Genomic DNA, 21,920 nt, shown 5'->3' on the forward strand with positions numbered 1-21,920 from the left:
TGCAGATAAAGAACTCTGAGCTGAACTGAAATGTGCCTTTTGATTTTATGTTTTACATCCCGGGTTTTCACTCTTTTTTTTTGTTGCTTTTTGCTCAATTTGTTTTTTTTTGCGCTGAGGTGGTGGGTGTTTCTTAAAACAGATTCCATGGTTCTTGTTTTTTGTTGGCTGTCTGTGGGTAGAAGCTTCTCAGGTTTGCATACTGCATATATACTTTGATAATTTTTAATAAGGTCCTCAATTCAATCACAGATCTAACTTAAGGCATTAAGTCATCACTGAAGATCTTTAAGGTTACAATGGACAAGATGCTGTACAATCTTCACAGATATAACAGTAGCCATGTGTACAGGGGAAGAAAGCCTTTAGCATTCCCCCCCGGATGTGACATTTAGCTTCAATGAAGTGAGTATCTGTTCACTGGGAAAGAATGTTTTATCTTGGGAAAAGAGGAGATACAAATGGGTTGGAATGGTTCAAAGACAAAATGTAAGCTGACATATCTGGGAGAGTGAGAGAGAGAAAGAGACCTCAGAATTTGCAACGATGCTCACATCAGGTACCAAAAAAAGCTGAGATATAGAATCAGTTAAAAGAACAGGACAAGGCAGAGGATTTATAAAGAGTTTCTGGTGAGTCATTGTTAGATCACAAGACAAAGGAGCAGAAGCAGGCCATTCAGCCCATCGAGTCCGCTCTGCCACTCCACCATGAGCTAAACTATTCTCCCATCTAGTTCCAATTTCCGGCTTTTTTCCCATGTCCCTTGATACCCTGACTAATTAGATACCTATCAATCTCCTCCTTAAAAACCCTCAATGATTGGGCCTCCACAGCTGTATGTGGCAACGAATTCCATAAATCCACAACCCTCTGGCTAACAAAATTTCTCCTCATCTCTGTTTTAAATGGGTACCCTCTAATTCTAAGCCTGTGGCCTCTTGTCCTGCACTCACCCACCAAGGGAAACAGCCTTTCCACATCTACTCTGTCCAACCCTTTCAACATTTGAAATGTTTCTATGAAATCCCCTCTCATTCTTTTATCCTGTAATGAATACAGTCCAAGAGCCGACAAACGCTCCTCATATGTTAGCCCCTGCATTCCAGGAATCATCCTCGTAAATCTTCTCTGAACTCTCTCCGACATCAGTACATCCCTTCTAAGATAGGGGGCCCAAAACTGCACACAGTATTCCAAATGGGGTCTCACCAGTGCCCCATAGAGCCTCATCAACACCTCCTTACTCTTGTACACTATTCCTCTTGAAATGAATGCCAACATAGCATTCACTTTCCTTACTGCCGATCCAACCTGGTGGTTAACCTTTAGGGTATCCTGCACTAGGACCCCCCCAAGTCCCTTTGCACTTCTAATTTTTGAATTTTCTCCCCATCTAAATAATAATCTGCCCGATTGTTTCTTCTTCCAAAATGTACAACCGTACATTTCTCAACATTGTATCTCATCTGCCATTTCTTTGCCCACTCTCCTAAACTGACCAAGTCTCTCTGCAACCTTTCTGTTCCTTCAACACTTTCTGCTCCTCCAACTATCTTGGTGTCATCCACAAACTTAGCCACAAAACCGTTTAATTCATAATCTAAATCATCGATATACAGTATAAAAAGAAGCAGCCCAACACCGACCCCTGCGGAACACCACTAGTAACCAGCAACCAACCAGAATAGAATCCCTTTGCTTTCTGCCTATCAGCCAATGCTCCACCCATTCCAATATCCTTCCTGTAATTCCATGGGCTCATGGTGGTACAAGTATGTCAAAACTTAGGGATGATGTTGCAAATTGTGGAGTGGGAGTTGGTTCAGTCGTTGTCTGAAGCTCATCAAGCAGGCAATCAAAGACTTGGCTGTTCACCTCCCTGGCCCTCTTCCACCTCTCAGTGTGGTTGTAGCTGAGGAGATTGTGACTGTAGGATCATCTGCCGATTGTTCTCTGTCCACTTTCGAAGTACAGGCCATTTACGGGTTACAAACGTGCAACTTAGGGACACCGCACAAACACGTGAGCTCCCTTTCAAATGCCCTTCATCCATGCAGATGTCCTTTCCAATGTGCAGAACCTGTTTCCCCTCTCTCACCACTTTTAGTAATTGTCCTTTCTTAACAGAACTCTGTTTTAAATGTCCATCTTTTACAAAATTGTCAGGTTGTGATTGCCACAATTAATTAACTTGTGTCTTTTCCAACTTAATGTAGAATATAACAGCACAGTACGGACCACAACGTTGTGCCAACCTTTTGAACTTACTCTGAGATCACTCTAACCCTTCCCTCCACCCCCCACAGTCCCCCTTTTCTCTATAATCCACAGACCTAAGAGTTTCTTAAATGCCCCTATTGTATTTGCCTCTACCTTCACCCCTGCCAAGTTCCATGCACTCACATCAGAAACCTCTTGACTTATGGACAAACTAGACTTAAAAACATCCATAAAGGCAGAACCATTCAATACCCTGGAACAGCTACTGTGGAGGTTCTGGTGCAGACAAATACGAAGCAGGCATGAGAAATTTTAGAAGTGTGGTTCACTTTGGATAACTCCACAAACAAACATATCAAAACAAGCACTGTGTAACATAACAACCAAAGAAATGCAAACCAATAGAATTCAAAGATCAACTGAAGGGGTAGCCAACCTGGACCGAGGCAAGTGAATGGGGCGTATATAAACACAAGCACTCCCAGGCTGAAACACCAACAACTGCGCACTGAGGACGTCACCTGGACTGGAGATGAAATGTCTGCAAGATAATTGCTAAGCTTGGTGGACACGGCAACATTAATAGCCCCACTCTCTGCCGACGGAATTCTGGACACTCACCAATTCTGACAAAATTTAAACTGTCTCATCTCAGCCACAGTGAGCTTCCCCTTTTTATTTCCACAGTTACCCTGGTCCAAGTTCTTCTACATCATGTCATGTCAAGTTTATTGTCATACCGCCAAACGTGACAACATTTCTTCAAACCAGGATGTAAAGCACAGTAGTACACACAACACACTATAACTTAGGAAAGTAGGAATTAAATCTACAAATGAATTATGCATAGATAAACAAAGTAAAGTACATCTATAAAATCTTGTAGCGTACAGTACAAATTATAGAACATCGAAATATAGAACATAGGAATCTACAGCACATTGCAGGCCCTTCGGCCCACAATGTTGTGCCGACCATGTAACCCGCTCTAGTAACTGACTAGAAATTTCCCTAGCGCATAGCCCGCTATTTTTCTAAGCTCTATATAAAAGTCCCTACTGTATGTACTTCCGCCATCACTGGCAGTGCATTCCACACACAAACCATTCTCGGTATGAAAAACTTACCCCGGACATCCCCTCGATACCTATTTCCAAGCACCTTAAAACTGTGCCCCCTCATGTTAGCCATTTCAACCCTAGGAAAAAGCCTCTGGCTATCCACACAATCAATGCCCTTAATCATCTTACACACCTCTATCAGGTCACCCCTCATCTTCCATCACTCCAACGAGAAAAGGCCAAATTCAGAATCAGGTTTATTATCACCAGCATGTGTCATAAAATTTGATAATTTAGCAGCAGCAGTTCAATGCAGTATATAATACAGAAGAAAAAAACAAAATAAAATAATAATAAATAAATATATCAATTACAGTATACATACATTGAATAGATTTAAGTTCCTGCAAAAAGCAGAAATAATGCATATTAAAAAAGTGAGGTAGTGTTTATGGATCCAATATCCATTTAGGAATTGGATGGCAGAGGTGAAGAAGCTGTTCCTGAATCTCTGAGTGTGTGTGTGTTCAGGCTTCTGTACCTCCTAGCTGATGGTAACAGTGAGAAAAGGGCATACCCTGGGTGCTGGAGGTCCTAAATAATGGACGCTCCCTTTCTGAGAAATCGCTCCCTGAAGACATCCTGGGTTCTTTGTAGGCTAGCAGCCAAGTTGCAGCCGACTAAATTTACAATTCTCTGCAGCTTCTTTCTGCAGTCTTCTGCAGCCCCCCACTCCCATACCAGACAGTGATGCAGACTGGCAGAACGCTCCCCGCGGTACATAGAACTATAGAATGTTACAGCACAGAAACAGGCCTTTTGGCCCTTCTTGGCTGTGTCAAACCATTTTTTTGCCTAGTCCCATCGACCTGCACCTGGACAATATCCCTCCATACACCCCTCGTCCATGTACCTGACCAAGTTTTTCTTAAATGTTAAAAGTGAGACCGCATTTACCACTTCATCTGGCAGCTCATTCTGTACTCCCACCACTCTCTGTGTGAAGAAGCCCCCCCTAATGTTTCCTTTAAACTTTTCCCTCTTCACCCTTAGCCCATGTCCTCTGTTTTTTTTCTCCCCTAGCCTCAGTGGAAAAAGCCTGCTTGCATTCACTCTATCTATACCCATCATAATTTAATATACCTCTATCAAATCTCCCCTCATTCTTCTACGCCTGTAGAAGTGCTTGAGTGTATTTGTTGTCGTACAAAATCTCTGCAAACTCCTGTTGAAGAATAGACACTATCTTGCCTTCTTTATGTTGGGACCAGGTTAGGTCCCCAGAGATCTTGACGCCCAGGAACTTAAAACTGCTCACTCTCTCCACTTCTGATCCCTCTATGAGAATTGGTATGTTCCTTCGTCTTAACCTTCATGAAGTCCACAATCAGCTCTTTCGTCTTACTGATGTTGACTGCAAGGTTGTTGCTGTGACAGCTCTCCACTATAACCATATAAGTTTGCAATTGTCTTTCTCACCACAGATTCAACCTGCAAATTAATTTTTAGGGAACCCTGCATTGCCAAATCTCTTTGCACCTTGGAGTTTTGAATTTTCTCACTGTTTAGAAAATAGTCTATGCTTTTATTTCTTCTACCAAAGCGCATGGCCATACAAGTTCTGGCACTGTATTCCATCTGCCACCTCTTTGCCCATTTTCCTACTCTGTCTATATCTCTGTATCTTCTCTGCTTCCGCAACACAACTTGTTCCTCCACCTATCTTCATTTCATTACAACTTTGGCCACAATTCCATCATCCATATCATTGACCATAAGACCATAACACATAGGAGCTGATTTAGGCCATTCATCCCATCGAGTCTGGGATGTGTGGCTCTCCACTAGTTGACATATCTCTCTCCTGTACGCCCTCTCGCCACCATCTAAGATTCTACCAACAATGTTTGTATCATTAGCAAATTTATAAATGTTATTTGAGCTACGCCTAGCCACATAGTCATGGGTGTATAGACAGAGTAGAGCAGTGGACTAAGCACACACCCCTGAGGTGCGCCAGTGTTGATCGTCAGCAGGGAGGAGCTGTTATCAGCAATCCACACAGATTGTGGTCTTCTGGTTAGGAAGTCGAGGATCCAATTGCAGAGGGAGGTACAGAGACCCCGATTCTGCAACTTCTCAGTCAGGGTTCTGGGAATGATGGTGTTAAATGCTGAGCTATAGTCAACAAACAGTATCCTGACATAGATGTTTGTGTTGTCCAGGTGGTCTAAAGCCGTGTGAAGAGCCATTGAGATTGCACCTGCCATTGACCTATTGTGGTGATCGGCAAATTGCAATGGGTCCAGTCCTTGCTGAGGCAGGAGTTCAGACTAGTCATGACCAACCTCTCAAAGCATTTCATCACTGTCGATGTGAGTGCTACCAGGTGATAGTCATTAAGGTAGCTCACATTATTCTTCTTAGGCACTGGTATAATTGTAGCCTTTTTGAAGTAAGTGGGAACTTCTGCCCGTAGCAGTGAGAGGTTGAAAATGTCCTCGAATACTCCCACCAGTTGGTTGGCACATGTTTTCAGAGCCTTACCAGGAACTCCATCGTGACCTTCAGGCTTGCGAGGGTTCACTCGCTTTAAAGACAGGCTAATATTGGCCTCTGAGAAAGAGATCTTCACAGCTGCAGTTTTACTCTCCCTTTCAAAGTGGGCGTAGAGGGTATTGGGCTCATCTGGTAGTGAAGCATCGCTGCCATTCATGAAATTGAGTTTCGCTTTGTAGGAAGTAATTTCTTGCAAACCCTGCCAGAGTTGTTTCATAAAGTACGCCCTCCAATCCAGGCAACATTCTTGTAAATCTCCTCTGTACTCTCTCTATAGTATCCACATCCTTCCTGTAATGAGGTGACCAGAACTGAACACAGTACTCTAAGTGGGGTCTGACCAAGGTCTTGTATAGCTGTAACATTACCTCACGGCTCTTGAACTCAATTCCACGGTTGATGAATGCCAACACACCATACACCTTAACAACACTGTCTACCTGCACAGCAGCTTTGGGTGTCCTATTGACATGGATCCCAAGATCTCTCAGATCCTCCACACTGCCAAGAGTCTTACCATTTATATTATATCCTGTCTTCAAATTTGACCTATCAAAATTAACCACTTCACACTTATCTGGGTTGAACTCCATCTGCCACTTCTCAGCCCAGTTTTGCATCCTACACTAACCTCTAACAGCTCTTCACTCTATCCACAACATCCCCAACCTTTGTGTCATCAGCAAATTTACTAACCCATCCCTCCACTTCCTCATCCAGGTCATTTATAAAAATCTCAACGAGAAGGGGTCCCAGAACAGATCCCCGTGGAACACCACTGGTCACCGACCACAATGCAGAATATGAATCATCTACAACCGCCCTTTGCCTTCTGTGGGCAAGCCAATTATGGATCCACAAAACAAACTTTCCTTGGATCCCATGCCTCCTTACTTTCTGAAGGAGCCTTGAATGGGGAACCTTATCAAATGCCTTATCAAATTATCCTGTACACTCGAATACGGTGCAGCAGGGAGTTCAGAAGCTAATGGCCTAGGTGAAGAAACTGTTTCAAATCTTGACCATTCTTGTCTTTATGTGTCAGAGTCTCCTGCCTGATGGTAGAAAGTCAATGAGCATGCTGGATGGATGGGATCCTTTATAATACTAAGGACCCTGCATATGCAGCGTTCCTGATAAATGTCCCTGATAGATATTAGGGAGATCCCTATGATTCTCTTGTTCAATTTCACGGTTCTGTGTAGAGGGATTTTTGGTCTGAAACTTGTCTACTCCCAACACCAGATGGAGATCCGACAAAGCAAATATACCAACATACCACATCAGATGTCCTCTCTGTAGATACAAGGCCAGCATGGCCATTCATTCCTTCCAAAGCAGGCTGCCCACTGAAGCTACTGATGGAGGAACTTGACCACACAGCAATGCCCTTCTTTAAACAAGAGGCAACACTGCACCAGTATTTCAGATATCTCTATATCGGTACAAGAGGCAGAACTTCTCTTCTTTTGTGTTCTACTCACTCCCAAATTCGTGTCAGCTTTTCTGATTTCTGACCCTGCATGCTAGCTTTGTGTGAATCAGGTGCAGGGTGCCCAGATCACTCTACACCTCAGGGGTACAGCTAGGAGCAATGCAAGCAGGCTTTTCCCACCGAGGATGGGTGGCACTAGTACCAGAGATTACGGGTTCTGTAGCGGTTGCAAGGTCAATTTCAAAATTTAAGAGAAGTTTGGATAGGTACATGGATGGTAGGGGTAGGAGGGCTATGGTTTAAATGGTTTGGTACAGACTAGATGGGCCAAAGAGCCTGCTTCTGTGTTGTACTTTTCTGAGGCTCTGACAAGCCTGTTTTCTCAAACTTTCTGTCCCCATTCCCTTTCTGATTAAAACAGTTACGTTTGCCCTATTCTGATCAACCAGAACTTTCCCAAGATCTACTAAATTTTGGCAAAGTAATACTAATGCATCAGCTACCTCATTTGTTCCCAGAGCCAAGGGTGAAGCCCAGCAGGACCCAAGTCAATTGCTGAGTTCCACTGCTCAGCTGAGTGTGTAACTTTCCCAAGTCCTTCCTTCCCTTCTTCACAAATCCACATTCACAGCGACTTGTAGATGCTACTGACATCTTTTCTAATGACATCAGATAAAAAATGCCTGTTTAATTTGCCTGTCATTTCTTTGTTTCCATTCTAATTTCTCTTTCTGGAAGATCAATGCACGCCTTGTTCACTCTTGTCTAAAGTAGCTATAGAAACATTCCATTTGTAGTCTATTTTACCCTTCCTGATTAATCCGCTAGACATTCTTTACAGCTTTTACAGAGATAAATGTAGATGTAATTGTTCTGGTGTCACTGACAATAACTTACAAATCATCAGCATTAAATCCTTACTATTATGACCTAATCTTCTGGAGTTGCTCGACTAATCTTCTGGAGTTGCTCGGCTAATCTTCTGGAGTTTTTTGAGGATGTAACTATGAAAATGGTAAAGGGAGAGCCAGTGGATGTAGAGTACCTGGACTTCCAGAAAGCTTTTGATAAAGTCCCACATAGGAGATTAGTGGGCAAAATTAGGCCATATGGTATTGGGGGCAGAGTACTGACATGGATTGAAAATTGGCTGGCTGACAGAAAACAAAGAGTAGTGATTAATGGGTCCCTTTCGGAATGGCAGGCTGTGACCAGTGGGGTACCGCAAGGTTCGGTGCTGGGACCGCAGCTGTTTACAATATACATTAGTGATTTAGATGAAGGGATTAAAAGTAACATTAGCAAATTTGCTGATGACACAAAACTGGGTGGCAGTGTGAAATGTCAGGAGGATGTTATGAGAATGCAGGGTGACTTGGACAGGTTGGGTGAGTGGGCAAATGTATGGCAGATGCAGTTTAATGTGGATAAATGTGAGGTTATGCACTTTGGTGGCAAGAACAGGAAAGCAGATTACTATCTAAATGGAGTCAAGTTAGGAAAAGGGGAAGAACAACGAGATCTAGGTGTTCTTGTACATCAATCAATGAAAGCAAGCATGCAGGTACAGCAGGCAGTGAAGAAAGCTAATGGCATGCTGGCTTTTATAACAAGAGGAATTGAGTATAGGAGTAAAGTCCTTCTGCAGCTGTACAGGGCCCTGGTGAGACCCCACCTGGAGTATTGTGTGCAGTTTTGGTCTCCAAATTTGAGGAAGGACATTCTTGCTATTGAGGGAGTGCAACGTAGGTTCACAAGGTTAATTCCCGGAATGGTGGGACTGTCATATGTTGAAAGATTAGAACGGCTGGGCTTGTATACGCTGGAATTTGGAAGGATGAGAGAGGATCTGATTGAAACATATAAGATTATTAAGGGATTGGACACACTGGAGGCAGGAAGCATGTTCCCGCTGATGGGTGAGTCCAGAACTGGAGGCCACAGTTTAAGAATAAGGGGTAGGCCATTTAGAACAGAGATACGGAAAAACTTTTTCACCCAGAGAGTGGTGGATATGTGGAATGCTCTGCCCCAAAAGGGAGTGGAGGCCAAGTCTCTGGATGCATTCAAGAGAGAGTTAGATAGAGCTCTTATAGATAGCGGGGTCAAGGGATATGGGGAGAGGGCAGAAATGGGGTACTGATTGTGCATGATCAGCCATGATCACAGTGAATGGCGGTGCTGGCTAGAAGGGCCGAATGGCCCATTCCTGCACCTAGTCTATTGTCCATTGACCATAAGACCTAGGAGCAGAATTAGAACATTCAGCCCATTAAGTCTGCTCTACCATTCCATCATGGCTGATCTATGATTCCTCTCAGCACCATTCTCCTACCTACTCCCCGTACTCTTTGACGCACTGTCTAATCTATCAACACCCACTTTAAATATATCCACAGCCATCTGTGACAATGAATTCCACAAATTCACCACCCTCTGGCTAAAGAACTTTTTCCCCATCTCTGTTCTGAATGAACATCCCTCTATTCTAAAGTCATGTCCTCCAGTCCTAGCCTCCAACACTGTAGGAAACATCCTCTCCACATCCACTCTTTCGAGGCGTTTCAATATTAAATAGGTTTCAATGAGATCCATTCCTCATTCTTCTAAATTCCAGCAAGTGCAGTCCCAAAGAAATTAAACATTCCTCAGACATTAACCCCGATCCCAGAATCATTCTTATGAACCTCCTCTGGACCTTCTCCCATGCCAGTACACCTTTTCTTAGAGAAGGGGACCAAAACTGCTCACAAAACTCCAAGTGCAGTCTGACCAATACCTTACAAAGCCTCAGCATTACATCTTTGCTGTTATACTCCAGTCCTCTTAAAATGAATCAAGCATTGTATTTGCCTTCCTTATCAGTGACTCAACCTGCAGTTTTACCTTTTGGAAATCCTGCCCGAGGACTCCCAAGACCTTCTAACCATCCACAGTCCTGTGCTGGAGACTCTTGACCTGAAGACTATATCACTGGTTGAAGGTACGAGGATGGCCACCTTCATATCGCAACGCAATCACACAGCAGAACGTCACACAACAAAACAGAATGTGGCTGTAGAGGTGTTGTCAGGGTCACCACGTGAGTATTAGCCATGTGTTCTTTTCTGGGTTAGTCTTTGTACTGTTTGGTATTACTTCAGTGCTGCTTAGTAATCCACTTATATAGCACGAAACAGGCCATTCAGCCTAACTCATCCATGCTGACAAAGTGCCCATTGAACTGAGTCCCATTTCAGAATCATGTTTAATACCACCAGCGTACATTGCGAAATTTGATCTTTTTTACCGCAGCAGTACAATGCAATATATAAAAATCTGTGAATTGCAGCGTATATTAAATAGTTAAATAAATAGTGTAAAAAGAGAAAAAAAATAGTCTGGTAGTGTTCATGGGTTCAATGTCCATTCAGAAATCAGATGGCAGAGGGGAAGAAGCTGTTCCTGAATCATTGAGTCTTCAGGCTCCTGTAGCTCCTTCCGGATGATAACAATGAGAAGAGGGCATTTCCTGGGTGGTGAGGGTCCTTAATGATGGACGCTGTTTTTTTGAGTCTTTGCTCCTTAAAGATGTCCTGGATACTACAGAGGCTAGTGCACATGATGGAGCTGACTCAGTATACAACTCTCTGCTTTGATCCTGAGCAGTAGCAATGCCCCCCACCCCATACCATACCAGACAGTGTTGCAGCCAGTTAGGATGCTCTCCATAGTATGTCTGTAGAAATTCGCAAGTGTCTTTGGTGACATGCCAAATCTCTTCAAACACCTAATGAAGTATAGCCACTGCCTTACCATATAACCATATAACAATCACAGCACGGAAGCAGGTCATCTCGACCCTCCTAGTCCATGCCAAACTCTTAATCTCACCTAGTCCCACCTACCCGCACTCAGCCCATAACCCTCCGCTCCTTTCCTGTCCATATACCTATCCAATTTTACCTTAAATGACACAACTGAACTGGCCTCTACTACTTCTACAGGAAGTTCATTCCACACAGCTATCACTCTCTGAGTAAAGAAATACCCCCTCGTGTTTCCCTTAAACTTTTGCCCCCTGACTCTCAAATCATGTCCTCTCGTTTGAATCTCCCCTACTCTTAATGGAAACAGCCTATTCACGTCAACTCTATCTATCCCTCTCAAAATTTTAAATACCTCGATCAAATCCCCCCCCCCCTCAACCTTCTGCGCTCCAATGAATAGAGACCTAACTTGTTCAACCTTTCTCTGTAACTTAAGTGCTGAAACCCAGGTAACATCCTAGTAAATCGTCTCTGCACTCTTTCTAATTTATTGATATCTTTCCTATAATTCGGTGACCAGAACTGTACACAATATTCCAAATTTGGCCTTACCAATGCCTTGTACAATTTTAACATTACATCCCAACTTCTGTACTCAATGCTCTGATTTATAAAGGCCAACTTTCCAAAAGCCCTCTTCACCACCCTATCTACATGAGACTCCACCTTCAGGGAACTATGCACTGTTATTCCTAGATCTCTCTGTTCCACTGCATTCCTCAATGCCCTACCATTTACCCTGTATGTTCTATTTGGATTATTTCTGCCAAAATGTAGAACCTCACACTTCTCAGCATTAAACTCCATCTGCCAACGTTCAGCCCATTCTTCTAACCGGCATAAATCTCCCTGCAAGCTTTGAAAACCCACCTCATTATCCACAACACCTCCTACCTTAGTATCATCGGCATACTTACTAATCCAATTTACCACCCCATCATCCAGATCATTTATGTATATTACAAACAACATTGGGCCCAAAACAGATCCCTGAGGCACCCCGCTAGTCACCGGCCTCCATCCCGATAAACAATTATTCACCACTACTCTCTGGCATCTCCCATCTAGCCACTGTTGAATCCACTTTATTACTCCAGCATTAATACCTAACTACTGAACCTTCTTAACTAACCTTCCATGTGGAGCTTTGTCAAAGGCCTTGCTGAAGTCCATATAGACTACATCCACTGCCTTACCCTCGTCAACATTCCTCGTAACTTCTTCAAAAAATTCAATAAGGTTTGCTAAACAGGACCTTCCACGCACAAATCCATGCTGGCTACTCCTAATCAGATCCTGTCTATCCAGATAATTATAAATACTATCTCTAAAAATACTTTCCTTGCCTTCTTTATAGCTGCATTGATACGTTGGGTCCAAGTTAGATCACCCAGGAACTGAAATTGTTCACTCTTTCCACTTTGATCCTTCTGTGAGGTCTGGTGTGTGTTCCCTTGTCTTATCCTCTCTGAAGTCCACAATCAGTTCTTTGGTCTAACTGACGTAGAATGCAAGGTTATTGCTGTGACACCACTCAACTAGTTGATCTATCTTGCTCCTGTATGCCCCTTCTGAGACTGTGCCAACAGCAAATTTGTAGATGGCATTTGAGCTGTGCCTTGGGTTTAGAGCGAGTCGAGCAGCGGGTTAAGCACACACCCCTGAGGTGTGCCAGTGCTGATAGTCGGCAAGGTGGAGATGTTATTTCTGATCTACACGTTTGTCTGTATTTGTTCTAACCTTTTTTATGCTCTGAAACCTAACATTAACTAAGGGGTCTATGGAACACAGGATAGGAACTCCTGCTTTAAACCTTTCCTCTCTATGTACCTGTCCAATGTTGTGAACATAGCTGCCTCAAATACTGGTAGCTTGTTCTATGTCAACAGAATGGTGCTCCTCAAGTCCCTTTAATATCACTCTCCTCTCAACTTAAATCTATGCCATGGAAGTGATAGCATTGTGGCAAAGTTTGCATTCAGTACAAAGACAGGTGAAAGGGCAGGTAGTGTTAAGGAAGCAGAAAGGCTGCAGAAGGACTTGGGCGCATTTGGAGAACGGGCAAAGAAGTGGCAGACGGAATACAGTGTTGGGAAGTGTATGGTCATGCACTTTGGTAGAAGAAATAAAAGTATAGTTTATTTTCTAAATAGAGGGAAAATTCAAAAATCTGAGGTGCAAAGGGACCTGAGATTCCTTGTGCAAGATTCCCTGAAGGTTCATTTGTAGGTTGAGTCAGTGGTGAGGAAGGAAAATGCAATGTTAGCCCTCATTTTGAGAGGACTGGAATATAAAAACAAGGCTGCAATGTTGAGGCTTTAGAAAGCACTGGTGAGGCCTCACATCAAGTATTGTGAGCAGTTTTAGTCCCCTTATTTGCTGACGTTGGAGAGGGTTCACAAGAATGATTCTGGGAATGAAAGGGTTATCAAATAAGCAGCGATTGAAGGCTCCGGGCCTGTATTCACCGGAATTCTGAAAAATGAGGGGGTTCTCAATGAAACCCATCAAATGTTGAAAGGCTTCAACAGAGTGGACGTGAAGAGGATGTTTCCTTTGGTGAGGGGAGTCTAGGACCAGTGGACACAGTCTCAGAATAGAGGAATGTCCATTTAGAACAGAGATGAGGAGGAATTTCTTTAGCCAGAGATTGGTGAATCTGTGGAATTCGTTGCCACAGGTGGCTGTGGAGACCAGGTCACTGGGTACATTTAAGGCAAAGATTGATAGGTTCTTGATTTGACAAGTTCTGGGGAGAGGGCAGGAGAATGGGGTTGAGAGGGAAATGAACCAGTCATGATGAAATGTCCTGCAGACTCAATGGGCTATGTCTTATGGTCCATGGCCTTTGAGATTAAGATTCCTCAGTTCTAAGTGAGAGACTGAGTGCGTTCACTCTGTCTAAGTCCATTATGATTTTATATACCTCTATAAGATCATCCCTCATTCTCCTACGCTCCAAGGAATAAAGCCCAGCCTCTCATCCCCTGGTACACTTCCTCCTGAATCTCCTCTACCCTCTTTCCTGCTCCATGGTGTATTTCTGATGGTGGGGTGAGCAGGTACAGACTCACCAACAAAGCCCGTCCCTCCCAGCCACGCGCCCACCTACACGCATACGCAGTTGTCCAACCCCAGCACAGGACGGGTTGTCTGCGGACTCATGGATTCACTGACACTGTGCTTTGGCTTTTACAGCTGACTCGCAACAAAACATCCCAAATTCCAAAAGAGATACAGCATGGAATCGGCACTTGGAGCTGCCCTGCCCAGCAAGCCCTGATTTAACCCTAGGCAATTTACAATGACCGGTTTACCTACCAACCGGCATGTATTTGGACTGTGGGAGGAAACCAGAGCAGTCTCAGGGAGAATGTACAAACTCCTGAGAGGCAGCAGCGGGAAGTGAATCCTGGTCAGTGCTACTGTCCAGCGTCATGCTCACCGCTATGCTACCGTGCTGCCCATGCTCAGCGGGGCAGTGTGCCACTCTGCCTACCTACGATGCCACTTTCGGGGAGCTGTGTAACTGTCCTCCCCCACCCCTCTGTTCTACAGCAACCCCCAGGGCCCCAGCGTTGACTTGGTTGGTGGGAAGACTGCAGTGACTGGAGTGTGAGCCTGTAAGTTTAGCAGTGTTGGTCAGGGTGAGGTGTGAGTGTGGGGAGGGGGTCAGTGGTGGCTGGTCCCTCCAGGGATATGTTGAGATGGGGTTTGCTACGAGGCCAGTCACTCGGTTTCTTCATGTGGAAATCAATCTCCGTGTTTGAGCTGGCACAAGAAGGTGGATATAAATCTCCTGGGTGACATCCCCTCACTGAAAAGAAATGTCAGAGTCACCAGCGGCAGCAATAGCTTGTCTCTAGAAAGCGTTCACAGAAAAAAAAAAGAAATCTATTGATTATTTCAAAAGACAACTTCTTTTTCTTCCTTTTAACCAGTTTGTATTTCAAAACTGTCAAGTAGAGGCAGCCAACGATGTATTACATCAAGCTAACGTACCTGGGAAATATTCTTCAATAAACTTGAGAATCCAGCGCCTACCCTTGAGGGATCAGACTGTGTCCCTTCAACACGCCTTGCCAGCATGGACAAGATGGGCTGAAGGGCTTTTTCTCACTGCCTGATGACTTTGTGGAACACATTCACTTCCCCATTCTATCTCTCCTGTCATGTTAAGAGTCTTTTCAGGTTCAGGTTAATTTATGTATCACCAGATGCTACGGTTTCCAAAACCACAGGTAATTGGTAAATTGTTCCGTGACTAGGCTAGGGTTAAATCGGGGGATTACTGGGTGGTATGGCTTGAGGAAATGGAAAGGCCTATTCCACGCTTTTATCTCAATAAATTAAATATGTCCTTATGTACAGTCTGGACCTCCAGTGATACTGTTGGACTTGGTAATACACAGACACGATCCCAGTACAGCAGCTGAGCCATTTCGATCCAGTAATGGTGGATTTATAACAATGGGACTGTTGAAAATCCTATTAAGGTCGATTAAGCTAATTAATTCCATTATACTGAGCATTGTAGTAGGCTGTTTGTTGTCACTCAAAGGCCACAAGGGTAATAAATTCCAACCTCGCAGATTCAGATTTATCACACATACTCTGCATTGAAAAGCAGAGCGAAGAGCCAACCCAAACTATGGATGTGCGGGGCCAGCCCACAACTGTTGCCACACATTCTGGCATTTGAGGTGAAGGGCTGGCTTACTTGTTGGTCGAAAGCCACTTCTACTGTGCCGATCATTGAAGCTGCAGCGGCTGTTTCCCATTGGTTGTCCTGTGTGGCCCGGCACCAGTGGCCGGTATAAGAATAGCTCGTGCAGGAGGCTTGCCCTCTTTTCCTTTTGTGCCCAGTCACTCGTTTTCACTCCGAGGTAGTGACCGGCACTGAGGAACCATTGGGGAAGGGTGCTGTGGATGCAGGAGGACCCACGTGCACTCTTAACTGCGTATCTGCTTGTTGTATGTTTATCTTTGCAGTTTGTGTAATTTAGGGGAGCTCGGATGTTTGGTTGAATCTTTTACTGTTTGTAAATAAATGGTTAATGTTCAGATTCATTATGGGTGCCTTCTGTCTCACTCACCGAACCCGTGAACCTGCTCCCTCGTAACATGGTGCCCACTGTAGATCAGACAACTCGCTCCCCCCCCGCCCCCCAGGATCTAGGACCAAAACATCGACAATCCCCCTTTTCCTCCACAGATGCTTCTCGAACCAGTGACTTTCCTCCAGATACCACAATCCGCAGCCTTCAAGTTCCCGGGTTCGAGTCTTGCCAGTCTTCCGTTCCCAGAGCTGGTGCCGTGGCTGGAATAAGCATGTGATCTGCTGGCTTTTAACAGACGACTCACAGAATGATGCAGCACGGAAGTGGACTGTTCTAGAGTCATAGAGAAGTACAGTCATTTTGCCCATCTAGCCCGTGCCTTACCATTTAAATACCTACTCCCACCAACCTTCACCAGGACCATAGCCCTCCAAACCCCCACCATCCATGAACATTGAAATCCAGCTCACATACGCTTGCGCTGGTAGCTCGTTCCACACTCTGATGGCCCTCTGAGAGAAGTTTGCCTTCAAGCTCCCCTTAAACCTTTCACACTTAACCTTTGACCTCTAGCTGTAGTCCCACCCAGCCTCAATGGAAAAAGCCTGCTTGCATTAATACTCCTCATAATTTTGTATACCTCTGTCAACTCTCCTCTCAATCTTCTACATTCCAACTCAGCAGGTCAGGCAGCATCTGTGGAAAAAGTATAGTTGATGTTTCTGGCTGAGTTCCTTCATCAGGTCTCAGCCCAAATGTCAACTGTACTTTATCCATAGATGCTGCCTGACCTGCTGAGTTCCTCCAGCATTTTGTGTGTGTTGCTCGAATCTCCAGCATCTGCAGCTTTCCTCTTTTTTGTAAAGTTCTAACCTGTTCAATTTGTCCTTATAACTCAGTTCCTCCAGTCCCGGCAACATCCTTGTAAATTTTCTCCACACCCTTTCAAACTTTTTTACATCCCTCCTGTAAATCCTTCCTGTGCCAAAAACTTTCTTTACAACCCTGTCTATGTGTAACAACACTTCTAATGAATTATGGACTTGTATTCCAGGCCCCTTTGTACTAACACGTTCCTCAGTGCCCTACTGCTCAGCCTATCTGGTCTATGCTGTCCCACTCTGACCCGTCTCCACAGCCTTACCGATTCCTTCCTTCCAACTCTGTTTAGAACGTTACGCTAGAACCTGGCTCTACTCTATGGTGCAGTCTGAACCACTCTGTGTTAGCATTCCTATCCCCACCCCACCTCCGCCCTCATGTTGGTCATCCACATTCAATCCCCGATTCAGAACACATTTATTATTATTGTGTGAATGCAGTATACAACCCTGAGTTTCATCTTCCCACAGACAGCCTTGAAACAACAGAACACTATGAAACCGGTTCAAAGCAAAACATCCCTCACGCGCAAACAACATATCATGCAAACAGCAACAAGAAAGAATGAGTGAAAACACAGAATGTAAGACACAAAACTGAAATAGTCCACATTCAGTTCAGCTCAGTGCTCATTGACTGTTAGGTCACCTTGATTTAAGGTCGCCCAAAATAGCAAAAGAGAAACAGAAAGGGGAGCTGCCAGGAACTGCAGTCTACTCCACAGACCGCTGACCCAGAACTTTGGTTCCATCCTCTGACACCATCGAGGGAGAGAGAAACAGTTTAAACACAGGGACCTTCCCTCAGGAGCAGTGAGCGAGAGGGAAAGAGAGAGACTGTCACATACAGACACCTTCCACCGGGACCAAGCGTTAGTCCATGTGATAAGCCCATAAGACGGAGAAGCATTAGGCCATTCACCCATGGTTGGTTTATTAGTTCTCTCTACTCCATTCTCCTGCCTTGTCATTGTAACCTTCGATGCCCTTACTAATCAAGAATCTATCAACCTCTGTTTTAAATATACTCATTGACTTGGCCTCCACAGCTCTCTGTGGCAACAAATTCCACAGATTCATCACCCTCAGGCTAAAGAAATTCATCCTCATCAAATAGATCTGCCTTTTAAATGTATGTTTGTCTATTCTGAGACAGTGTCCTCGTGACTTGGACTACCTCACTATAGAAGCACTCTCCACAACCATTCTATTTAGGCCTTTTAATATTCTACAGGTTTCAATGAGATTACTCTCTCTCTGTCTCTGTCTGTCTGTCTGTCTGTCTCTCTCGCTCTCTCCGTGTTTTTTTCACTTTAACGGATGTCTGTGAAGAGTAAGAATTTCAGGCTGTAAGCTGAATACTGTAGAGCAAATTGGATCATTAAACGATTGGAACTTTAAGTATACCCAATGACTTGGCCTCACAGCCGTTTGTGGCAATGAATTCCACAGATTCGCCACTCTCTGGCTAAAGAAATCCTTCTTCCCCTCAGTTCTTCTATTCTGAACCTGTGCTCTCCGGTCCTAACCCCCCCCCCCCCCCACCCCACTATAGGAAACACCCTTGCCAAATCCACTCTGTCTAGGATAATCAGGTGTCTCAATTGACATGGTGCTAGCTTTTTGTTGGATGGCTCTCCTCTGAACACCCTTTGGTAGGTTCACAGAATCACAGTCACCATATGGATGTAAATTGTTGTTGACATAACATTAGGACAAATAACTTTCATCTTGAAGAGTTAGTGGAGGCCACTACACTCACATATGTTGGCTATGGACAGTGGCCATCTGAATCTCAAACCAGCCTCCACTGGGATGAAGAGTTATGAGAGAGAATCAGATTCTGATGCAAAATTAATCTGTTGCTCTAACATGGCCAGATTTTTGTTGTTGTGAACATGTATATTTAATTATACAGCAGGCATTATGTTCCAAAAGTCATGCTCCGCACCCTTGGGATCCCTTGACGCTGGAGAAATGTTGTACAGATAAAGATTCCTTTTGGATACATGGGAAGATGATGCTTTTCCAAAGTCAACATAATTTAATGTCAGCCTGGCTAAAAGAGTCCGTTCCACTAGCAGAGACCCCCTCCAAATCACAGCACAGCACGGGCCTCGGATAGAAAACCCAGGGAGCTTCTTCGTAACACAGACGGAGTGCCGGAGGAAATCAGCAGGTCAGGCAGCATCTATGGAGAGGAGTAAACAGTCAATGTTTCAGGGCAAGGCTCTTCACCAGGTCTGGAAAGGAAGGGGGAAGGAAGCCAGACTGAGGTGGGAGGGCAAGGAGAAAAAGCAGACAGGTGAGACCAGGTGAGGAGGGAGGTGGGTGGGTGGGGGAGAGAGGGGTTGAAGTGAGAATCTGGGAGGTGATAGCTGAGACCAGGTGAGGAGGGAGGTGGGTGGGTGGGGGAGAGAGGGGTTGAAGTGAGAATCTGGGAGGTGATAGCTGAGACCAAGTGAGGAGGGAGGTGGGTGGGTGGGGGAGAGAGGGGTTGAAGTGAGAATCTGGGAGGTGATAGCTGAGACCAGGTGAGGAGGGAGGTGGGTGGGTGGGGGAGAGAGGGGTTGAAGTGAGAATCTGGGAGGTGATAGCTGAGACCAAGTGAGGAGGGAGGTGGGTGGGTGGGGGAGAGAGGGGTTGAAGTGAGAATCTGGGAGGTGATAGCTGAGACCAAGTGAGGAGGGAGGTGGGTGGGTGGGGGAGAGAGGGGTTGAAGTGAGAATCTGGGAGGTGATAGCTGAGACCAGGTGAGGAGGGAGGTGGGTGGGTGGGAGAGAGAGGGGTTGAAGTGAGAATCTGGGAGGTGATAGTGAGACCAGATGAGGGAGAAGGTCAGTAGGGGAGCAAGGGGTTGAAGTGAGAATCTGGGAGGAGATAGCTGAGACCAGGTGAGGAAGGAGGTGGATGGGAGAGGGGGGGGGATGAAGATGGAAGCTGAGAGGTGATAGGTGGAAAAGGCAAAGGGCTGAAGAAGAAGAAATCTGATAGGAGAGGAGAATGGACCATGAGTAAAGGGAAGGTGGAGGGAACCAGAGGGAGGTGATAGGCAGGTGAGGAGGGGAGAAAGGGTGAGAGGGGAACCAGAATAAGGAATGGAAAAAGAGAGAGGAGAGGAGAGATCACTGGAAGTTAGAGTAATCGATGTCCATGCCATCAAAGGGGTTCTGAGTAACTGGTTATTAATCTCACTGCCCAGTGTGGATGTTTGCTGTATGTGGACTGTCTATGATATTCAGTACATTCAAAGGGAGGTGCACAACCCTCTGTCTGTAGGAGAGCATCCCAGAACCCCCTTTTAAATGTTTCTGCATCTCCTGCATGATGCATTATTCATACGTTAAGAACATAATGGGCCCCTTGCTTCATGGTGTTTGTCCATGGCATAAACAAGTTGGGAGCCTCTTGTCCAACTGTCCTTGATGATCCCAGGATGGTGGGTGGCCCCACTTGCACTCCATTCACTGACTGCCTGTATCCACAACCCCCCCCCCCAACCTTATTATTGATAAAGAGGTATGAGTGGTATAAGACAGTAAGATATAGGATCAGAATTAGGCCATTTGGACCATCAAGTCTGCTCTGCCATTTTATCATTTCTCACCAGTTCCACCTCAGCCTTAGTCACCTGGGTTCTCCCTGTATCTGTTCATACTGAAGAATGGAATATAAAAGCAAAGGGATAACGCTGACACTGGCCAGGCCACACTTTGAGTATTGCCAATAGTTTTGGGCTTCACACCTCAGAAAGGATGTGTTGGCATTGGAGAGAGTCCAGAGGTAGCTCATGAGGATGATTCCGAGAATGGAAGGGTTAACATATGAGGAGCGTTTGGCAGCATTGGGCCTGTACTCACTGGAATTTGGAGGAATGTGTGTGTCGGGGGAGGGGGAATCTCAATTCAATCTATCGAATGTTGGAAGGACTAGAGAGGGTGGATGTGGAGAGGATGCTTCACATGGTGGGGGTATGCTCCAGAAGTAGAGGGCACAGCCTCAAAATCGAGGGGTGGCTGTTTAGAACAGAGGTAAGTAGGATTTATTTTACCAAGGAGTAGTGAATCTGTGGGATGCTCTATCACAGACTGCAGTGGAGGTCGAGTCCGTGGGTATATTTAAGGCGGAAGTTGATTGTTTCCTGATTGGTCAGGGCATCAAAGGCGGGTGTATGGGGTTGAGTGGGATCTGGGATCAGCCATGATGGAATAGCAGAGCAGACTCGATGGGCTGAATGGCCTAATTCTGCTCCTATGCCTTATGGTCTTATATCCAGACTAATCAAGAATCTATCAACGTCCTCCTTAAATATACCATACCTGTGGCAAAGAATTCCACGGATTCACCACTCTCTGGCTAAAGAAATACCTCCTCATCTCCATTCTAAATGGATGTTGCTCTGTTCTGAAGCTGTGCCCTCTGGTCTTTGAGTCTTCCACCATGGGAAGCACCCTCTCCCTCCATAACCATTCTTCTGAGGCCTTTCAACATTCAATCGGATTCAAAGAGATCCCTGCTCATTTGTCTGACTTCCAGTGAGTACAGGCCTAGAGCCATCAAGTACTTCTCATATGATAAGCCTTTCAATCCTGGAATCGTTTTCGTGAACCTCCTTTGAACCCTCTCCAAGGTTCGCACATCTTTTCTTGTGAAGCCTGCTCACCAGGCTCGTATGGAAACGTGGTTTGTTGCCAGCCACGGGGGGTTTGCAGTGAGGAGCCACTTTTCATGCTCAATATACATCTAAGGTCGGCACGGTTTGGGGTTCAGCCAGACAGGAAGGTGGTTAAAGAAACCTCGATTTGAGTGAATGCTGCCCAATCACAGTTGTCGGTTGACAAGAAATAACAGACTGTACACCGTATAAAATGATAAAGAAAGTATATTTACAA

General features: G+C 45.0%; 1 long non-coding RNA gene across 1 annotated transcript; it reads left to right on the forward strand.

The window, feature by feature from the left end:
- The first annotated feature begins 258 nt into the window (after positions 1–258).
- Positions 259–16,362, forward strand: LOC132401634 (uncharacterized). The gene is made up of 3 exons (XR_009514646.1): positions 259–405; positions 10,144–10,360; positions 16,303–16,362. It is a non-coding gene; the product is annotated as an uncharacterized LOC132401634 (long non-coding RNA).
- Positions 16,363–21,920: the final 5,558 nt, after the last annotated feature.

The sequence above is a fragment of the Hypanus sabinus genome, chromosome 11, assembly GCF_030144855.1.
Source record: "Hypanus sabinus isolate sHypSab1 chromosome 11, sHypSab1.hap1, whole genome shotgun sequence".
Classification (NCBI taxonomy): domain Eukaryota; kingdom Metazoa; phylum Chordata; class Chondrichthyes; order Myliobatiformes; family Dasyatidae; genus Hypanus; species Hypanus sabinus.